The 20,451-nt window shown below is 40.6% G+C and overlaps 1 long non-coding RNA gene and 1 pseudogene across 6 annotated transcripts in view; one reads left to right on the top strand and one right to left on the bottom strand.

The window, feature by feature from the left end:
* The first annotated feature begins 626 nt into the window (after positions 1-626).
* On the top strand, positions 627-4,650 carry LOC109436472 (N-alpha-acetyltransferase 60 pseudogene; annotated as a pseudogene).
* Positions 4,651-6,371: 1,721 nt separating this feature from the next.
* Positions 6,372-20,451, bottom strand: part of LOC109436481 (uncharacterized) — a 59,824-nt gene continuing 45,744 nt past the window's right edge. The window contains exons 6-11 of one of the 6 annotated variants that reach the window (XR_012495696.2): positions 14,789-14,915; positions 14,258-14,433; positions 10,277-10,363; positions 9,550-9,662; positions 8,066-8,193; positions 6,398-6,611 (exon numbers count right to left, since the gene is read on the bottom strand). This is a non-coding gene — a long non-coding RNA (uncharacterized LOC109436481). Of the gene's footprint in view, positions 6,612-8,065; positions 10,364-14,257; positions 14,434-14,788; positions 14,916-20,451 lie in introns of all 6 variants that reach the window. The other 5 variants (XR_012495692.2, XR_012495695.2, XR_012495693.2 and 2 more) reach the window with 5 other exon arrangements.

Genomic DNA, 20,451 nt, shown 5'->3' with positions numbered 1-20,451 from the left:
ATTGCAGAGAGGAAGGACTGTAACAAAATTCCTTCCCTCTCAAATTCCTATGATTTTATGGGGACACCCCATGGAGCTTGGAGTAACATGATGATAAAAGATAAGCATAGGGCTTTGGAAATTCTCCAGAAGCCGGGAAAGTAGCATTACCAAGGCAGAAAATGTAAGTTGAACAAGAATTTTTAAACAGCTTATGTTTACCTAGTAGATGTCAACTCTTCATCACCCAGACAGTGCTAATTCTAGAGATGTAAAGGAAGTTGGGGGTTGGGATTCAAATGGATAAAATTAGAGAGTTGGAGAGAATTCAATATGAGCTATCAGAGAAAGAAGGCCCTGGGGATAATCATCCTTCCAGGGAAGCATTTAAAGCCTCAAACAAAATCAATGAAAGTTCCAAAAATGTCTGTGTCCAGGCGCTTTTCCTGAGGCACTTTATACATGAAGCCAAAAAATGGCCCTTATGCCCAGAATGAAGAGATAGGGGTACAGGTGCTGATAGAAAGAGAATACATCACTAAATGTTGTAAACTAGGTGAGTAAAGGGAACATACAGCATAATTTTTGTCCCAAGACTGAATCACATCTTACTAAAAATCATGTGTGTACTTAATAGTTGATCAAGCATGCTGTACTTCACCAAACCATTGGTATATGGCATTACTCCAAGGCCCGTGGTTTCTCTAGAAGAACAGTCTCCATGTCCCAGACCATGAAAGGAAAAAAAAAAATCACCATCAGTAGAAAAGCGATGCTAGATCGAAGCTAATGAACCTGCTCGGGAATTACCCTTAAAAAATAAAAAGTCTATTCCATCACAGGGGCTCTTTCCCCTACCAGAAAATCTACCATCCAAAAATTCAAGTATAGTCTGTTCAATTTCAAAAGGAGGTAGGGGGCCATTAATAAAGGAATGCCCTTTTCTTGGTTAGAATCATATCTGCCTCTCTCTGTGAAAGTCTGTAAGACTTTGGACATTGTACAACTGCAGTTCTCAGAGTCAGGTAACCCTTTGCTGTGGATACCTTCCTGTCGAATCATCAGGCGATGCCTAGAAAACTAGACTAGATTGGCAGCCTTTGCTTAGGGTATGCCAGTCAGCTCAGATGAGCCAGGAGCTGGAGGCATACTTAAGACTGAAGCAAGGAACTAGGTGGGTGGCCTAGATTGGAGGCTGGGCTTTATAACAGAAAGATGCAGAGATGGAGCTTCTGGCCATGAGAAGCTGCTGAGGGAGATACTCACACTCCAGGGAAACATGCCAGTCCACATCAAACCTACATAATCACTAAAGAAAATGGGCCCAGGTGCCAGCCTAACGCTATAAATAAAGAATCTTGGCTTGTCAAAGAGAAACCCTTAGTATCCTAGGGCATGTGTTACAGATATATGGATGAGCACAAAGAGAAATAGATCAAAGGCGTAGGTAACAATAAAACTTAGCATACATAAGTAATTAGAGTTGTTCAAGTACTTTCCCACAAATATCGCATAGAATCATCCCAACTCCAGGGATGGAAGAAAGGCACAACTATTGTTGTGCCCACCTTTCAGGTTTACCATAAGGCTAGAAATGAGATGTTAAATGAAAACAATCCTGCACGTGACCACTCAGCTCATCTTAAGAACATCCCAGGGAGCAGAGGGCACCCTTCACACAGGAGGCAGCCCATGTTCAAGTCGTTCATGACTTCAGTCCCCACACAGCGAGCTGGCCCACACTTGGCCACATCCCATCTCAAACCCTCAGACTTTTTTGTCACTAAATGACTCACTCTGTGGTCGATTAATTCCAACTAAGGCTGCCATTCCTATAATCCTCATATGCCCAAAGAAAGTCAGTTTACCTCCCCTGTTCTTAACCCCTTAATGCTCTATACTTCCTCTCTTAGGATTTTCTCCTCAAACCACTATGCCCTCTGGAATCTTCATATATATGTACATATATACATATATATATATATATATATATATATATATATATATACCTATAAACACAGCATCCCCCATCCCCCCATGTTATGTTGTGTATTTAACATACCATAGAACTAAGGATAGGGGTGACAATTTCTTGGCTCCTTAATGTCCCTTTAGAACCACCACACTTCCACCCTGGTACCCAGGCTATCTGACTATACTACTGCATATACTTCTACATTTCTATCATCTGCGGACCTCCTGGCCATATTCTTCAAGACATAATGCTCTTCTCCCCCCAACCCCAACTTCCACCATCATTCTAGAAAACTTCAGTGTCTCTGTGGGATATTCACCCAACACGTTCAATCTACTGTTCCTTGACCTCAAATACACAATAACAAACTTCACCTCCACTCAACGTAGACTACCCCACACTGCCAGAAATACCTCCTGAACCTTGTCATCACTAAGGAGGGTTCCACACCCAAAGTCTTGACTGTGGGACTGCAGCCTTTGTTCCAGCTGCTGCCCCTGCTGGGTTACACAACTCGTTGCAGGCTCTGGGCAGCCCCACTTCCGGCTCCCTGCAACCCCGGGATGTGCTGAGCCCCACTACACCATCGGCTGCCTTAGGCTCCCGCCCAAGGTGTGAATGATACAGGTGGTGCCATCAGCGCCCTCAGCGAGGTCAGCCTGTGCCTCCTCCTCTGCGACGATGACATAGACACCGTGAAGCATCTCTGTGGTGACTGGTTCCCCATCGAGTCTCCAGACTCATAGTATCCTCCAACTCATAGAACGTCCAACAAGAGGTTCTTTTCCCAGAGGAGCGCCATCGTGGGAATAAAAAGTAGGACCAAGATACATGAAGAGGCTGCCTTTTACTTGAGTTTAAAGGATCAAAAATCGACCACTACCTGGACATCCTCACCACTAACAACCCAGCAATAAATTTTTACGAAAACAGACTTTAAGCAGCACCATCTCCCCTGCCACTCCTCCATCCGTGGGGCGCTCAAAGGTGGCTTCCTCCACATCCTCTACGTCAATGGTGGCCACCCTCCCTGGACCATCCTGGACTGCAGCCAGCACTTGGGCGCTGCGCTAGCAAATCTGAGCGCCTCCTCCATCCTGCACGGGATCTACCGCCAGGCCCACAGCCTGCTCTGCAGCTTCCTGCCGTGGTGGGGCATCTCCACGCAGGGTGGCATCGAGTACAGCCACACCTTGTGATGCCAGCCAGGCAGCCTCCAGTAGGTTCCACCCCTCAGTGCCCTGTGGAGCCCACCTTCCCAGTCATCTGACCTCAGCTGTCCTCTGCACAGATGTTGGCAGGGCCGCCTGCCCCAGCTGCAGACCAGGTGCTACTGCAGGCTCAGGAGCAGAGCGTGGTGGGGCCGACGGGCCCGGTCTGTGACAGGCTCTTCCAGCCCTTCTTCCTTCTCTGGAAACCTCTGCCCCATGCCCTGGTCTGGCCCCCATGTGAGTGCACCAGCCCAGAGGCCCACTGGGGTGCAACAGCATTCACTGTGATCTGTTTCTACTGCTGCCCCAGGAGTAAGGGGACAGGAAGGGGCTTCCTTCCCTGTACCTCCTCACTGGCCTTTTCCCCTCCATTACCTGTTCCTTGCAGCTTATTCCTCCAAAACCAGAATTAATTTCTGGGAGGAAGTTACCCAAGTGTTACAGGCAGACTTGACCCTAAAGGCACAGGAGCCTCAAAACAATGAGGGGGTTAAATAAAGGAAATGCCGGACTCTCATCCAGAACTGGCCAGCAGAAGTGGAGCAGCCTCCACTTCCTTAGTAGGGGAAGGCTTTTCACCCAAGCACAGAGCTCTGGGGCTCAGCTCCCTGAAACAGACAGTCAGATAATGGGAAGGTTTCCCACTTCTCTGCCGGCAGAAACCATGGAACTGCCCATAGATAGTGGATGAGTCACTCCACTGAATTGCCACAGGGAGCCGGGCTGAGGACAAGTGCCAGTGAGGGTCCTGGAGGTCCTCACCCCCAACCCCCCAGTCCCATGAGCTGTAACTCCAAGTTCTGGCCAGGTGCAAACAAGAGGAAGTTGAGTGTGGTGTTGATCAAGTGGGACCTGGCGTTTGGGGCTGGGGGGGTTGGGGGAGTCACATGCCTTGTGGTCCCTCAGCCTCTGGGAGCAGAAACAGGAGAGGCTGTCAATGCTGAGAAGCATGCACTCAGACATCACTTGCTTCTGGCATCCCCACCAACCCCATCCCCCAAAACTGCTTGCCGCCTTCCCTGCCCTCCAGAGTAGAGGGGCTTGGCTGAATCATGTCCAGCATTGCTGCAATGTCATGGAGCCACTGTCACAGCATTAGCCTCAGCAGGAGGAGAAGGGGGAACAACTGGGCAGTAGGAGCTCGGGGACTAGCATCCTTCCCTTCCTCAGAACTCCCAGCCTGGGGGCTCCTCTGGCCTTATGGTGAGAAAAGGAGGGTCTCCAGATGAAGGTGAGCCGGGGCAGGAAAAGCATTCCTCCTCCCTTGGCCACCTCACACTCTCGTTGACTGGTCCCCACTCCGCACTGATGTTGGCTCCAAGCTGAGACTCAGCTCAGTGTCTTCTAATCTGAATCAATGACGACAATGTGGTTTTCATTTCTGCTTTGAGAGGTAAGGGCACTGTAATGCACCATTAAAATTTCAACTCAACATTTCCACTTATATATCTAGAAAGCACCTCAAAGCCTCATGTCCAAAATTGATCTCTCTCTCTCTCTCTCTCTCTCTCTCACACACACACACACACACACACGCACGCACGCACGCACACACACACACACACACACACACACACACACACTCTGAATCTCTTATCTCCTCCTCAGTAAAAGGCATCACCACCCAGTTGCTTGAGACAGAAACCTGGAAGTCAAGTCATCCTTGCCTACTCCCTCTGCCTCACCCAATTCATCAACAACTTCTACTCATATTATCTCTAGGCTTATCTCAAATCCAATCAATTTTCCTTGTTCAAATAATGAACGACAATCCTGTTCAAATAAGGAAGCTAAAGCTGAGAGAGGTTAAGACATTGCACAAAGTCACACAACTAGTAGGTGGCGGGGCCAGCTCTCACTCCCATCGGCTTCCAAAGCCCATACTTGAAATTAGAGAATGCTGCCTCATTTGGAGGAGCTATCAGAGCCAAAGATATCTCCAAGAAACAACTGCAGGATGGCCAAAACTCAAGGAAAAAAAAGGCCCTGGGGATAATCATCCTTCCAGGGAATCATTTAAAGCCTCAAACAAAATCAACGATAGTTCCAAGAACGTCTGTGTCCAGCAGGTGTTCCTGAGGAACTTTCTACATGAAGCCAAAAAATGGCCCTTATGCCCAGACTTGAGAGAGAAGGGGGCAAACAGATGCTGAATAGGAGAGTAAATCATGGAAATTAACCATTGAGGGGCATGTGTCATGAGTGAGAATAATCCTTTGCTTTTTAAGCCACTGAGATTTTGAGGTTGTTTGTTACCATAGCATAACCTGGTTTATCCAGACTGATTTAATCTCTTCTATTTTCATTCTGGCTTATTTGGTACCCTCACTGTCAAATCCAGAAAGAAATAAAGATTGAAATGACTGCAGGGTAGTGTTCTTCCCTTGGAAATATTTTCTAGTAATTTCATTTATTCTGTTGTTAGGTTCATGTTTCTCCCTGGTTTTCCTCTTTACACTTCTGATGTCTGTGAAGGTGTCCATAGGAGGAACTGAGAAGAAATGAATGTTGGGAGGGGGGAATAAATGAATGGCAATTTTTCAGCATACCCCAAAATGAAATTACCTTGAAAATTACATAAGAATAGACTGTGAGGCCTAGGGAAAGGTGATGTAAATAGGATCTATTTTTATACTATAGTATCTTCCTAGAGGCTTACCTTTATGTCTTCCTCAGTGAAGCCAACCAAAATGTTCTTTGCACTAGAAGCTGTATCTACCTCTATTCAGTGACTGAGAACTTTAAATTACTTTGGGTTAAAAGCATGGTATTTGGAATCTAACAGAAGTAGGTTTATGTCCTGGTTCTCTGCTACTTCCCAGCTGTGTGACCTTGAGCAGATCTAAAATGAGGACAGTAATAGTTATCTATGTCATAGTGTCACTGTGAGGTCTGAACTATCAGTGAATGTACAGTGCTAATCGCAGTAGATACCAGGACTTAATAGGTGCTAGTTAGTAGTAGTAGTAGTGATACTATCATTTTCGTCATTATTGTTATTTTCAGTATATAACAGACATACAAGGACACGTTTTTGTATATCTAATCCATAGCAGCTGGGTCTGAAAGACACAAGACTATGAAGTCTCTTTTGGAAGATGGGAGAAATAAACTCCAACACACTTGCAAACCAAAGAACACATGGCTCTTCTGGATGACTTATGAGTTAATTTCTGGAAAGGAATCAAGAGACGATCTCTGTAAAATTAATCTTTTTTAAATTCAATATTATCTTTATCAAAGCAATTCTTGTACATTTGTAGGCAAATCTTACTACCGTGAGGCTTATAACAAAAAACAAGTCTCTTGCTTGGGGTGGTGTAGAGGTGAACACAAAAGGTTTGTTATGGTGCGGCCGGTTTGCTCAGTGGTTAGAGTGCAGTGCTGTTAACACTCAGGTCGCCAGTTCGATTCCCACATGGTCCAGTGAGCTTCACCCTCCACACCTAGATTGAAAACAACAACTTGACTTGGAGCTGATGGGTTCTGGAAAAACACACTTCCTCAATATTCCCCAATAAAAGAAAAAGATTTGTTACAATATGGTAAGGGTGAGAGAAAGGGCTATATCTCGAATAGCCCCTTGTTTGGGGGCCTAAGCAGCTGGGTGGAATGCAGGCCCATTAACTAAGATGGAGAAGACTAGTGGATGAGCAGGATTTCCAGCAGAGGACAGAAGCAAAGAATCAAGAGTTCTGATTTGGACCTAGAAATTTAGACAGCAAATATAAAGATGTTAGGTAGACAACGTGATATACAGTCTAGAGGTCAAGGCAGGGGTCATGGGGAAAGTTACTGCTTTGGAGGTCACTGGCATGTAGATGTTAAATATTTAATATTTAAAATAGCAACTTAGGAGAAGAAAGCTTAAAAAAACTGATGCTGTAAGGACTAGACACAGTGGAAATGTAAAGGCTGTATGCGATGTTAGAGGGGTAAGAGATTGGGGGAGGGGGATTATCACTTTGTGAGGGGTATAAATGATAAATGTCTATCACAGTGTTTTGTACATGTGAAACTAATAAAAAAATAAAAATAAAAAAATAAAAACTGATGCTGAAGCCCTTTAACATGTAGAGCTCAGAATGAGGAAGAGCAGCCAAGAAAGGTGACTGAGAAGCAGTGGCTGGTAAGACTGGCAAAGAGCTAGGAGGGTGTGGTGACTCTGGAGCAAATAGTAGTTCAGGGAGGAGGGCACTGTCAACTGTGTGCATGCAGCTCAGTATTCACAACATAAACTCAGCCACCCTTTATTTCACTGCCTCTACCCTAAATGGACCACTGTGCATTTGCTCTTATTATTGTCTTGTATGGCAATGCCTCCACCTGCCCAAATCCCACCTATCCTTTGTGACCCAGCAAGAATGCCATCACCTTAGCAATGCACCTCCTGATCTCACTAATAAAACATGGTCTCTTCCTCCATAATATCCCATAGTCCCCTGTACAGCCCACTACCTTTTATTCTGCTTTGTGCTATAATTATATGTACTCTCTCCATCCTTCCTGTATCCCACTAGGAGGACCCAACCCCCTCCTAATGTAGCAGACTGTTGTGCATGCACGAGGTGCTCAATAATTATCACTGAGTCAACTCCAAAAACATAGAACTCAAGTCTAGAAAAGTATCGACAAAGGACAATCTCTTTTATCACTTTAGATTTCTGTTTGCCAGTACGTGCATCACCTGTACCCAAGCCCAGGAATTTTTTATACATTTTCCATATATATAGCCATATATATATATATATATATATTTGCTATTGGCTATTTTAAAAACCATTTACATTCATCTTTCCCCCAGATCTCAGGTATGAAAATAACAAGTTGCAAAATTCCCACAGATGAAACAACCTTTGTGATCCCTGAACTTCACAATAAAAAGCTAAAAAGACTGTACCCATCCAAGCCTTGGGTTAGAAGGTAGGCAGCACTTCTTCGATGTTCTTGCTTCAAACATCGCCATGTACTTGCATCCTCCTACACTGCGGAGGGCTGTGGTAGAAAGAGGTCATCTGGAAGGTAACTCTGATTAAAAGTTGAAGGGAGAGGAGAAAAACAAGTTACCAATGGTAAACACAGTCAGAGTCAAAACAAATGATTAGTAGAATTAGTGGGGGTGATCACATTGTAAGGTATAAAAGTGTTGAATTACTATATTGTACACCTGAAACTAGTATCACTAATATAAGGTGGTATACTAACTAGACTTAAATTTTTAAAAAAATTAAAAACATAAAAATTTTAGAAACCAAATAGAATTTCTACAGGCCTCATAATCAGCAAGAGCTATAAAACGTGCTGTACAAACGGCTGGGGCTTAGGGTGAGAATGTTTATCTTTATGATTTCCGTTATCCCCTCCTCTGTTTTGCACCATGTTGCATCACAACTGTCTTCCAACACTAATCACTCTTTCACGGTCAATGGCAATTCAGAATATTAGATCCTCAAACTTTTGCTAAAAAGTCTAGGCTTTTACAGATATTTGTAGATAGACAAATAGCCCAGTGATGAAGGATACACATTCTTTTTAAGTTTCATAGCCCAGACCTACCACATATAAACTGTATGATCATCCAAACTGTTTGCTTTGTGTTAAGATTTCCACTTCCTATATTTTCAGACCCACATATTCAGAATTAGAAAACTTTTTGAGAGTGCAAGGTGACAACAATTGCGAATGCCCAGTAATATACTACATAAGTATAAATAACCAACCTAACCTCTCTCTGCCACCAGAATTTTCTCACAACACTAAAAAGCCTGGTAACCTCCTTTTCTTAATGGTGGCGCCAGTTCAACCACACTCTGGAAGGTATTGGTTTCGTAAAGTACAATGTGGAACCATCAGTATAAAAGGGCAGCATGGGGGGAAATGACAGTATGGGGCTTTGTGGTCTATAGATTAGTTGCTCATACAAGAACCTGTGAGGGAGAAAGCCCCCAAAAGATTAGTCACTTCATTTTGTGTTGCAGAATTCAATTCAGGCTAACAAAGCATTTGCCAACAAAGGAGATGGCAGTATTCACTTGCTCTGGACTGAATAAACAAATGTGGGAATTGTGGGCTAACTAACGTCCTGGGATAAACCAGGCAGTCAGCCAAATTCTAGGAGTTTTGATGAAAAGACAGCAAACCCACACTTTTCTTTATGGAAAGTGCTCCGTGGGAGTATTAATGTCCACAGAGGAAGGCCTGGGCCTTCAACTTGCCTTAAAGATTCATCCATATTCAGCCACAGGGAATTTTCAATGCTTCTGTAATTAAAAACCTAGATTAAGTGATAGAAGCTGAATCCTTTCTTTTTGGGAAGTGTTAAATATGCCATTTATCTCCTTTTAGAAATGTGTTGTCACTGTCCCTTTTTAAATACTACATTACCCTGAAAAGATATAATTAGGCTACTAAAATGTGGCTCTGGTTCTATCTTTCCATTCATTCATCCATTTCATTCATTGAGTGCTTTCCATATGCTCCAGGCACCATGTAAGGTTCTGTGGATAAAACAGAGACTGAGTCAGACACAGGCCATGCCTTCGGGAAGACCCCAGGCCAGGCTTGACAACCTCAAGGGCACTGAAAAAGTAATACAATCTTGGAACTTTATTTTTAATTAGAGGAAAGTATTAATTTTTTTTTTTTTTTTTTTTTTTTAGTGGAAGAGGCAATAATATAAGTTAGTAGGGAAGTCAGAAATAAGAGTAAGGGGTTTCCTTTTATCTGGCCACCAGGATCCCTCGTCATGCTGTGAAGACCACAGTCACCACTTAACCCTAGGCTAAAGTAGATTTTATTACAAACTGCAGCTAGTGAAATGTCAAGGGCTAAGTTTACAGGTCCTTAACTAACTCAAGAAAGACTTCCCTGCTGGTGAAAGAGGTCATACACTCTCCTTTAAATCGATAAGGCTGGTTTATCTACCCAGATCAGAAATGTATATGGTGTATGCAAGCTAAAAACAAAGTCCCTGGATGATTCAATGTGAATATAATATAAACTAGCGGGAGAAAGTTCACTGTGGTAACTGACATGCAGGAAGCATTTATGGGTCTCCACAAAAATCTCCAGGCTTCCTTGAAGTGTAGGGTTCTTCTTAAGTAGTACTTACCCACATTAGAGTTTTCATACTTCCCATATGAAGACCTAATCTCCATGATTTATTAACCCTGCTGAGTCTCAGCAGGAAGCTGCCAAACTGCAAACAGAGAGAATTCGTTTTAAGAGGCATCATATATAACTGACTTTAGAAGGAAATTCAGGTAGATTAGCAGAGATTTTAAGAAAGCTATTTCACAAATAACTGGCAAGGAATCTGGAGTTTATGAAGTCATCAAACCAATACCAATTTAAAATATTTAGGTTAGCCTTGTAAACATAATTCGTTAGGGATAAAGGTATTACAGAATCAAGATTTGGGAAAGAAGCTTACCTCCTGCTTAATCACTATAAAAAGTGGAGGGAGAATTGAACAAGAGAAGTATAAACAAACTCATAAAGCGGAAAAAAGAGCTACTTTTTTAAAAATAGGGAAAGACAACCCAAGCCTGGGATCTGATGATAAGCAGGTAGCAGAAGTTCCCCACATTAAACTCTGTTTGACCAGCAGCTCATCGTGCACCTTGAAGGAACAAGACGCAGTGCACAGCCACAAACCAGAGGAAGTCCTGCACAGGAAGTGGGGAGGAAGACATAGCGCTATGGACTCCAGGACAGGATGAAGCCAGTCCATGTGAGGTTCAAGAAAACTGAGTAGGCAATACAAGCATCAGAATGTTTCCTGTGTCATTAACTCGAGACCACAACCTCATTCCAAACACCATGGAACCGCAGATGAAAAAAGCTGTGCAAACTGGGACCACCTTTCAAAACCTCTCTCTACTGTTTGCTTATCAGAGATGATCAGAACGCTCCTTGAGTGAGCACTTCTCACGGCACACACTGGATCCCACTGACATGAACAATCTGACGGACAGTGTCAGATTTCCCAGCAAAATTAAACAAGCAGCTTGACTTGACAAGTTGTATAAAGTAGCAGAAAGAGCTTCCCTAGACAGTGCCAGAGAATTAGGTGCCAAAAGCCTCAGGTGGTTATTAAAAAATAGTTACCACCTCTGAACGGCTGACTACAGTCTCTTCCTTGCCAGGAAACTGCCACCGCAGAATCCAGCCAAAGCCATCACTGCCCCCTTAGGAAGCATTCACTGTCCACTGTGAGCTCTTGCTAACATCCCCGATGTTTGTAAAGTAGCTAAACAGGGCAGTGACAGTGATTTCTGTTGTCAGTTAAGGAGAAACGGCCCAATGGGATTTTAACTTTTAACTGGATTTCAGCCATGCTGTTTCCTTTGGTTACCTCTCAGTTGCGATTGCTTCGTGGCCAAGTCCTAGGGCACTTCACTTCCATGGTCATCAGAGCAGTACAAAGCAAGAAAAATTGGAAAGGGGTCAAGACAGCCCAGGTCTATCTGTAATCAGCTATATGGCCTTTGGCCCATCCAAGTTGCTTCATGTTCCCTTATCCTTTAGTCATTAAAAAAAAGATAACATAAAATCTACCTCACAGGGTTAGAATCATAACTGAGAACAGATGAGCAAAATGTCAGAAGTATATTCATCTATACATACTTAAGTGTGTGTGTGTGTGTGTACACAACTTTTTTAATCTTTTCAAAATGCATAGAAGTGAGGTGTTGATTTGGCAAGTACCTGGGTAAGTTAAGTAAGATGGACAATCTGGATACTTTAGAACAAAAATGCCTGTCTTGGTTTTAGGGAAAAGGAAAGTTGTCTAAATGTTCAGACTGTTCTTCTCTTCCAAGTTCTTATGATGGAACCTATATAAGACTGACTTTCACAATTGCTGGGAGGCCAGAGACAAATATTTTGAGGAAAACTAACAGCTACTGAATATTTAATGTTTGCTATATGCTGGCCAATGTAGGAAGCTCTTTACAAACATTATTTCACTTCCTCTTCATTACAATCCCATGAAGTGTGTATTCTTTAATAACATTATACATTATGCCTAAGTTTATGAACAAATTTATTGTTTGAACTGATATTCAAACCCAGGTCTGTCTGACTTCAGGGCCCTTGATCTTTTTTTAATTAAATTTATTGGGGTGACATTGGTTAGTAAAATTATATAGGTTTCGAGTGTACAATTCTATAATACATCATCTATATATTGCATTGTGTGTTCACCACCCAGAGTCAGTTCTCCTTCCATCACCATATATTTGACCCCCTTTACCCTCTTCTACCACCTCCCCCCAGGAGCCATTGCAACTGTGCAGAAAGCCATGTTTCTCTTTTGCCCCTATTTGAGATTTTAGCGTTTTCCTTCACTATTAAAAGCTGGCCCCTGTGCTCTGGCTGATCTGAGGGTCAGTTCCTGTTGGCCCCTCGTGTAAGAGCAGGAGGTTACTGGAGGGTGACATGAGGGGTTCCTCGTGGTGTGAGGGACGAGTTCTAAAAGGAGAAGGCAAAGAAGCGTCATGAGTAAAGCACCTACAGGACTTCTACTCAGTTCTGAAGGGCTGCATTTTGGGGGTTAGTGCTACAGAGGTTTGTATTTAGACACAACAGGAAGGAACTTTTCCTATATTCTCTGGCCATTCCATTTAGACTGAAACTATAATATAGATGTGGCAATAAGCCGTTCTGGAATTTTATTCAATTAAGATTAATGCCTAAAAGGTTGCTATGTCCTCAGATGATTTCTTTGGAGTTAGAATCATTCCAAATAGCTACCCCTATTTTGTCCCAGAAAGCAATACTGACTCAGGAAATGTTTCTAACATGCTCCATTGTAATGCTTGAACCCTAGAAGAACCACAGAGCATATTAGCCTGCTTATTAGAAGTTATTTAGAAATACCAACTGGGAAAGATTTAAACAGTAACATTTTTGAAGAGTAATATTAATAGCTGAATAGCTGATATTTGTTGAGTCCTTACGAAATTGAAAGCATAGTGCTACACCTCTTATACAAATTATTTCATTTGAATCTTGCAAAATCCCTATGAAATAGGCACTGTTATGATTCCCATTTTCAAATAAGATTATTAGGTTTGTCATCAATATTTCTCATTGTCAAAATGACAAAGGAGGGTAGAGTTGAGGTAAGAGCAATGGAACATTTCTACATATCCCCCCTCCGGTCTCTCCACTTTTCCAGTGTTCTCGCAAATATCTTATTCCATCACCTAAGGGGGTTCAAAAATCCATCCATTTGTCCTACTACTTCCCTAACATGGATTGTTGACTCAGTATATCTCATGAAATTAACCAGAAAAAAACAAACAAACAAAAAAACAGTGAAACCTTAAAGGAGGCAATTAAAGGCATTTAACTTAAAAGGACCTGAGAATGAACTATCACACCAAGAAAATGGTATATGCAAGTTATGAAATTGATTGTGATACATAAAAATCCAATAGAGAATCCTAAACCCCATAAATAGACTCTGTCATGCAATTCAATGGAAATTATTCCACTGGAGTTATACAAAAGATAAGGAGAGAGATTTTGTTAAGAAGTGCAGGATTAGAACATTGAGGTCAAAATGAGAGGGCCTTTGATTATTATGTGCCTTTGGTTGGCTCCCAGAGCCTGCCCCAGCTGAGAGATTTCATATCAACATCAACATCAGAGGCACACAATTTCTTGTAGCAATGGGGTTAATACACAAAGGCATTTACAAGATGACATGACAGGCTAGTTGTTCATGAAATCCAACTCTAAAATATACCCAATGACTTACATCATCCTTGGAGATATCAACTTAATCTTTTCTCATCTGGGGTCACAGAAAAGCTGGATCTCAAAATCTCCTTAAATGGAAAATACTTAGGAGGGAGTTATATAGTAGGTCTTTGTTTCTACATTTCTTGTTTATGTTGTTGTTGTTGTTACTAATTACCTATGTTTTGCAATATATTTTCTTTAACGAAGACAGTGTGAATCATAAAATGATACAAGGAATTTTGTACAATATAAGCAAGCTATGAGAATCATAATAATAATTATAATACATTTTACAATTTGATGAAGTATGGTGTTATAAACTACTCTGCTCATTTCATACCTTTTGCTTGATTAATTCATCACAAGTTGTAAGTTCTTCTGCTCTCCAGTTCCTGGAAGCATGCAGTTGCAACAGTGGTGAATGGGTGTCTCTTCAAAGCCCAGGTCAAAGTTAAATCTCAGAAATAACTGCTGTTTCCTCATCAGTTCACCAGCATCCAGACCTTTCCACTAAAACTTGGAAAGATGAAATATTTCTCTGAGCATATCAGTGGCTCTTGTGGAAAACGGTTGGGTACCGAAAAGATAAGGAAAAGAGAAGAAAAAGGAAGAAATGAGGAGAGGAGAGCTTGGGTGGACAGAAGATGGAAAGACTTTTATCTATTAGTGTCATGAGTTTATCTGCATTACATGTATTACATCTACATTACAACTCTGGAGGTAATTTGAATCACCCTCATTTTCCAGAAAAAGAAATTGGGGCTCAAAGGAGAGAAGTAGCCTATGCTACTAAAAAGTGTCAACCCCAGGATTTGATCCTGGGTCTCCCTGATTTTATAAATTCCCATTCTCTTCCAACATATCTCCTTACCTCTCTTCCCAAAAGAACACTCCTTTGATTTGCACTTTCAATTCTCTAAGTGCAGGTAACATATCTGGCGGCAAGAAGACAGAGTCTTTTCATTGATCTCCACAGCTGAGACAGAATGAGGTTTATTCTTCTCATTAAAAGGGAGACCAGATATAGGAGAAAGAAGAGGCAGATGTTAATCCTGTAATTTGGCTATGACCCAAACATAGAATGTATTTCCTAATCCCCCTTCCCAGATCCCTTTATTACCTTGAACAGTGTGTGAAGTGGAGAAATACGTTGAATATGGTATACCTCTACTCAATATATAGAATATAGTAGTTCCACTATTCAGGTTTAGCACAGATGCCTAGTTTAAACCTATGTACCAGATAGATCCTCCTGCCTTTTTCCTCTCTTGAAGTTATTATCTATATAGAGAGTCAAGTCCTTAGCAGATCCTTGAGGGGGCAGGCAGACAGTCCAGTGGTTAAGTACGTGGGTTGTACTTATCTGGGTTCAAATTCAGCCACCATCAATGACATGGCCTTGGAAGGGCAAATTATTTTACTTCTTGATCTTCCTGTGATTTTTCAATCTCTAAAATGGGGATAATAATATCTCACAGAGTTGCTATTAAAATTGAAGAAAATGATATGCATAAAGTTCCTAGCATGATGCCTAAGACATAATGAGAGGAAGTGCATTTTTCTTGAATTATTGCTCTGGTCTAGCTCAATACACTGTCAAATAGACAAATCATAGTATTTTGAGATAGATTTAAGGTCTAGGGAATTATTCTGATGGCTTCCATTTGCTACAGGGAAATTTATCTGGAGGACAAGAAGCTGTTCAAAAAAGCTGAGAGCTTTCTCAAAAGACCTGAGCTATTCAGGTTGTCTCAATATTTTTTTCCTATGTCCTAAGTCCAGTGCAAATAAAATTGCAGCCTATTAGGGCCAGCCCGGTGGCTCAGGCGGTTAGAGCTCCATGCTCCTAACTCCGAAGGCTGCCGGCTCGATTCCCACATGGGCCAGTGGGCTCTCAACCACAAGGTTGTCAGTTCGATTCCTCAAGTCCCACAAGGGATGGTGGGCTCCGCCCCCTGCAACTAAGATTGAACAGGGTACCTTGAGCTCAGCTGCCACTGAGCTCCTGGATGGCTCAGTTGGTTGGAGCATGGGCTCTCAACCACAAGGTTGCCAGTTCAATTCCTCGAGACCCGCAAGGGATGGTGGGCAGCGCCCCCTGTAACTAGCAACGGCAACTGGACCTGGAGCTGAGCTGCGCCCTCCACAACTAAGACTGAAAGGACAACAACTTGACTTGGGAAAAAGTCCTGGAAGTACACTCTGTTCCCCAATAAAGTCCTGTTCCCCTTTCCCAATAAAAAATCTTTAAAAAAACTTTTTAAAAAAATTGCAGCCTATTAAATATTTAGTATTTAATATAGCCAATGAATTCATTTTAGGTCTAATTTGTGATACTGCAGTATGATAGTGCATGTATATATAAAATATTGTTTAATGAATGTGCATGGTGATTTGTGAGAATTTTAAAGAGCTTAGATCACAATTTTGAGTAATTTACATTATGGCAGAATTTTCTAGTGTTATATCTTGCCTTTATAGCATATTGCTGAGTCTATATGGTCTAGTTAACACCAAGATCTTGGTAAAAAACACAGCCTTCAAGGATAACTGTCGACATCAGATGATCTACTTTTTGACCTGCATTGTGGCAAAGAGCAGCCTGTGTATTTTACTACTTCCTCCATCCAAACCACAAATATCACCAGCACCCAACCTATCACTGCGCCCCCAACCTAATTCAGTACTTAAGAAATAACGGTTGGAGAAATGTGATTAACTTAATGAAGCTAAGTTATTTGTACATTTGCTGAGATATTACTGTGAATTGCCACTAATAATAAATACCTGTGCCAAAATGCAAGCCATAGGGGTTATAGTGGTGAAACTGCAAGAGGGTTCAAATCCCACTTCCACCACTAATGAACAGTATGGCTCCGTAATGAATGAATTAACCTCTGTAAGCCTCAATTTCTACATCTACAAAACCTAAACAGATTCAAAACAGTGGCTATTTCATTCAATTTGATTAGATATTTTGATTAGTATTAAGTGTCTGCTTTATAATAAATGCTCAGCAGACAGTAGATAGTCTATGCTAGAATACAAACAATTCATTTTCACCTTATAATTCTACTCCTATTTCCCTTCCCCCTTTAAAAAAATCTACATTTTTATTTTCATTCTTTTATTTTCATTCAGTAGGATACAATATATCCTACTGTATTATTTGTGTTCATAAAACCTCCTCCAATCCTCAGTAGAGATTTAGTATTCAGAAAAAGCCACAACAGGGGGTGGCCGGTTAGTTCAGTTGCTTAGAGCGCGATGCTCATAACACCAGGGTTGCTGGTTGGATCCCCAGTTCGATCCCCGTGTGGGCCACTGTGAGCTGCGCCCTCTACAACTAGATTGAAACAACTACTTGACTTCGACCTGATAGGTCCTGGAAAAACACACTTAAAATAAATAAAAGTTTGAAAAAAGAAAAGAAAAACCCAGAAACAATAAATGAATAATATTTTTCCATTTCTTCCTTCAAAGAAAAAAATTTCTAAAACGAGTACTGATCTTGTGAAAAGAATATGCAGTGAAAGATCATTTGGCACTTCCTAATGTAAATACAGAGTAGTGTTCTCAGGAGGTGGCCAGGAAGGTTGTGTGAGGACTCTAATGAAACCTATCCAGGCACCTTTTGCCTTCAAACCTCTTTTCCCAGCCAAGACAAAAAACACTGGTTAAACATTTCCACTCTAACTGACTCATTTGGCAGAAAAAGAAGTCCAGAAGCCAAGAGGAATTAAAAAAAAAAAAAAAAACTGGTGGGGAAAAGGCACAGGAAGGAGGTGGAGGTAGGAGAAGCACATTCTATCCCATCAAGTTATTAAAAAAAAAAAAAAAAAATCCTTGAAGATTACAAAGGGGGATGTATTGACCTTCACAGGTAAAGTCAGGACCCTAGAAAGGTAACACTTCTTAAAGTACGCTTTCCACCAAAGAGTGTTAACAACCAAAGTGGTATTTTATAGGATTACTGTGCTATAATTCAGTTATCTACAAGATAATAACCAAAAAAATACATGTCAACCTACACAGGAAAGCCAAGGGTAAAACCTCCAAAACATTCATGTTCACATATACTAGTAACAGACCCAAAGCTGTACTTTAATTAGACTACTGTGAAAAATCATCAGTGTATGGTTACACAAGTGTATACACATGCCCAAACTCATCAAATTGTATACATTAATTATGTGCAGTTTTTTATCTACCACTTATATTTCAATCAAGCTAAGGAAAAAAAGAAAAATGATTAGAGTAATTATTTGATAATTTAATTATATGAAACAACTGGCATATTTTAATCTTTTTCTAAGCATCTTACAATCTTTAGCTGATTTGTTCCATAATAATTGCTAAAGGTAAACTCATTATTTCTTATAACTCCCAACATTTTTGTACATGTCCAGTGAAAATATTTAATCAGCATATTCCATACACCTTTAGATTGTTCATCTTTCTTGTTTTGACAATTCTGAAATACAATGCACAGAATACATAAACAGGACAAGAGACAGCAAACTGTTCCAGCTCTCTAAATCTTTATTAATCACCAAATTATCTCTCCAATACACTGTCTTTAACACTTTTATAGGAAGATAAATAATGGAATGAGGTTCAAGTATTTAGAAAGTTCATGTCAAAGAAAAATATAAAGGCAGGTTTACATACCAGTTAGTTAGCCAAAAAATGATCATTCAGCACAAACTAAATACAAGGCACTCTGCTAAAAACACAGGGTGAGAAACAAATAAGGCACGGTTTGTGCTTCGGACTCACCATACATTGAAAGCAAAATTCAGGTAGGTAACTAAAAAGAATTGTGTGTCCATAAATTTCATGATGGACAACCAATTATGATAACACAGCAAAATTTTTCCTAATTATTGCTGGGTTTAACTTTTTTTCATCTGTAAAGTGAGGGAGTTGTCTTAGGTCCCTTAGGTCTCTTACAAATAAAACATTTTGTGGTAATATGTTTATAAAACATTTATTTCATTATTTTTTCGCCGAGAGCTAGAAAATTGTTGCCTTTAATATGTTAGGCACTTGTGCCAGAGAATGCAAAGGCTTTTGAACCAATGCTTTGCTTTAGCAGGACAGAGATCTGCTCACTAAGTAGCAACTGAGGAAGCAGAAAACCATTAGCTAAAAAAAAACACACCAGTTTTAATCTGATTTCTCCTGCTGCACCGGTCATTCCTAGAATTTGTGTAATTGACATTAACATCCTTTTCTCAGATTATTACTTTGTTTGACTAATAGCAAACTATTTGATTAAAAGTTTTTTAATCTGCCACCATCACACTCCAATTTTCATAAAATAATCAGGTGTGAAATCTAAGCTAAAGAAAGCGAAAACTAAATACTAAAACATAACACGTGTTAGTTACAGCTGCCCTGGGCAAAATGAAGTTTCACTTCTACTGTTCCCTCTTCCCTGACTTTTTGCCTCACATTTGTGTGATATGCATGCATGTGAGAGTTGTGAAGATTAATAAGCCTTCAGTAAACAATAGGTCTTCTACCATTACTACGATTATCATTATTTATGCATTTTCTTTCTGCCATACCTTACTCTCAAAGGTAGGTCCTACACACAAAGCTTCCCAGAGTATAATATGTGTAATACTGAGTACTTGAGAAGATTTGGGGATGCATACAGGAAGAAAATATATTTAATTTAGTCATATGCTTATATTAAAGTATATTAGAAAATTCTGTGACTGACACATCAACCTAGTGACTTAGCAGATATTATTAAATAAATTTAACTAAGTTAAAAATAGTGTATTTACAGAAGCACAAGAGTAAAGATGGTATGTGAATATAGCGAAAATTATGAAAATGGAACATAAACAACTGAAATCTGGGAAACAAAGCAAAAACAACTGCTTTCACTATCTCAGGAGTGGGGAAGAAATGTCACATTTTGAAAGGGGCAAATTTATTACTTACTAGATATAAATTCCTTCAGGGAAAAAATCAGTCTTCATCTAGGTCAGTATATTAATATGTGGTCAACAACTGAATGCTACACAGATTCAAAGAGAATTGAAACTGTGTGTGTGTGTGTGTGTGTGTGTGTGTGTGTGTGTGTGTGTGGTCTTCAATCAGAACATTCCCCTTATTCAGATAATATTTGCTCTGTATGGGAAAGCTTTAAACTGTAATTCATACCGAATTTTATTCAACACCAGTAATTTCTTACTATAGAGAAAAACCTGAGTTTGAGATCATCTTTACCAGTATTTGAAATGCATGGATTACAAAAAAACAAACAAAAAACCTCTCAAATTACTAATGTATGTGGGGAAACTTTTAGCCAATCACCCTTCACAATACTGGAAAAGTCCAAGCACATAGTAGTATTCAATATGGTTTTGTTAAATAATCGATGTTGATATTATACTCACAAATAACCTAAAGCTTCATAATCATATATAGACCCTGACAGCACCTTATAATTTGGCAGGGGAGATGGAAAAGCTAAAAATTAAACAGATTGAATTACAATTCTTGTATAAACAGTGT

This window comes from Rhinolophus sinicus, chromosome 16 (assembly GCF_057876585.1).
Source record: "Rhinolophus sinicus isolate RSI-liver-muscle chromosome 16, RSI-T2T, whole genome shotgun sequence".
In the NCBI taxonomy this organism is placed as follows: Eukaryota; Metazoa; Chordata; class Mammalia; order Chiroptera; family Rhinolophidae; genus Rhinolophus; species Rhinolophus sinicus.
This window is presented reverse-complemented; position numbering and strand designations above follow the sequence as displayed.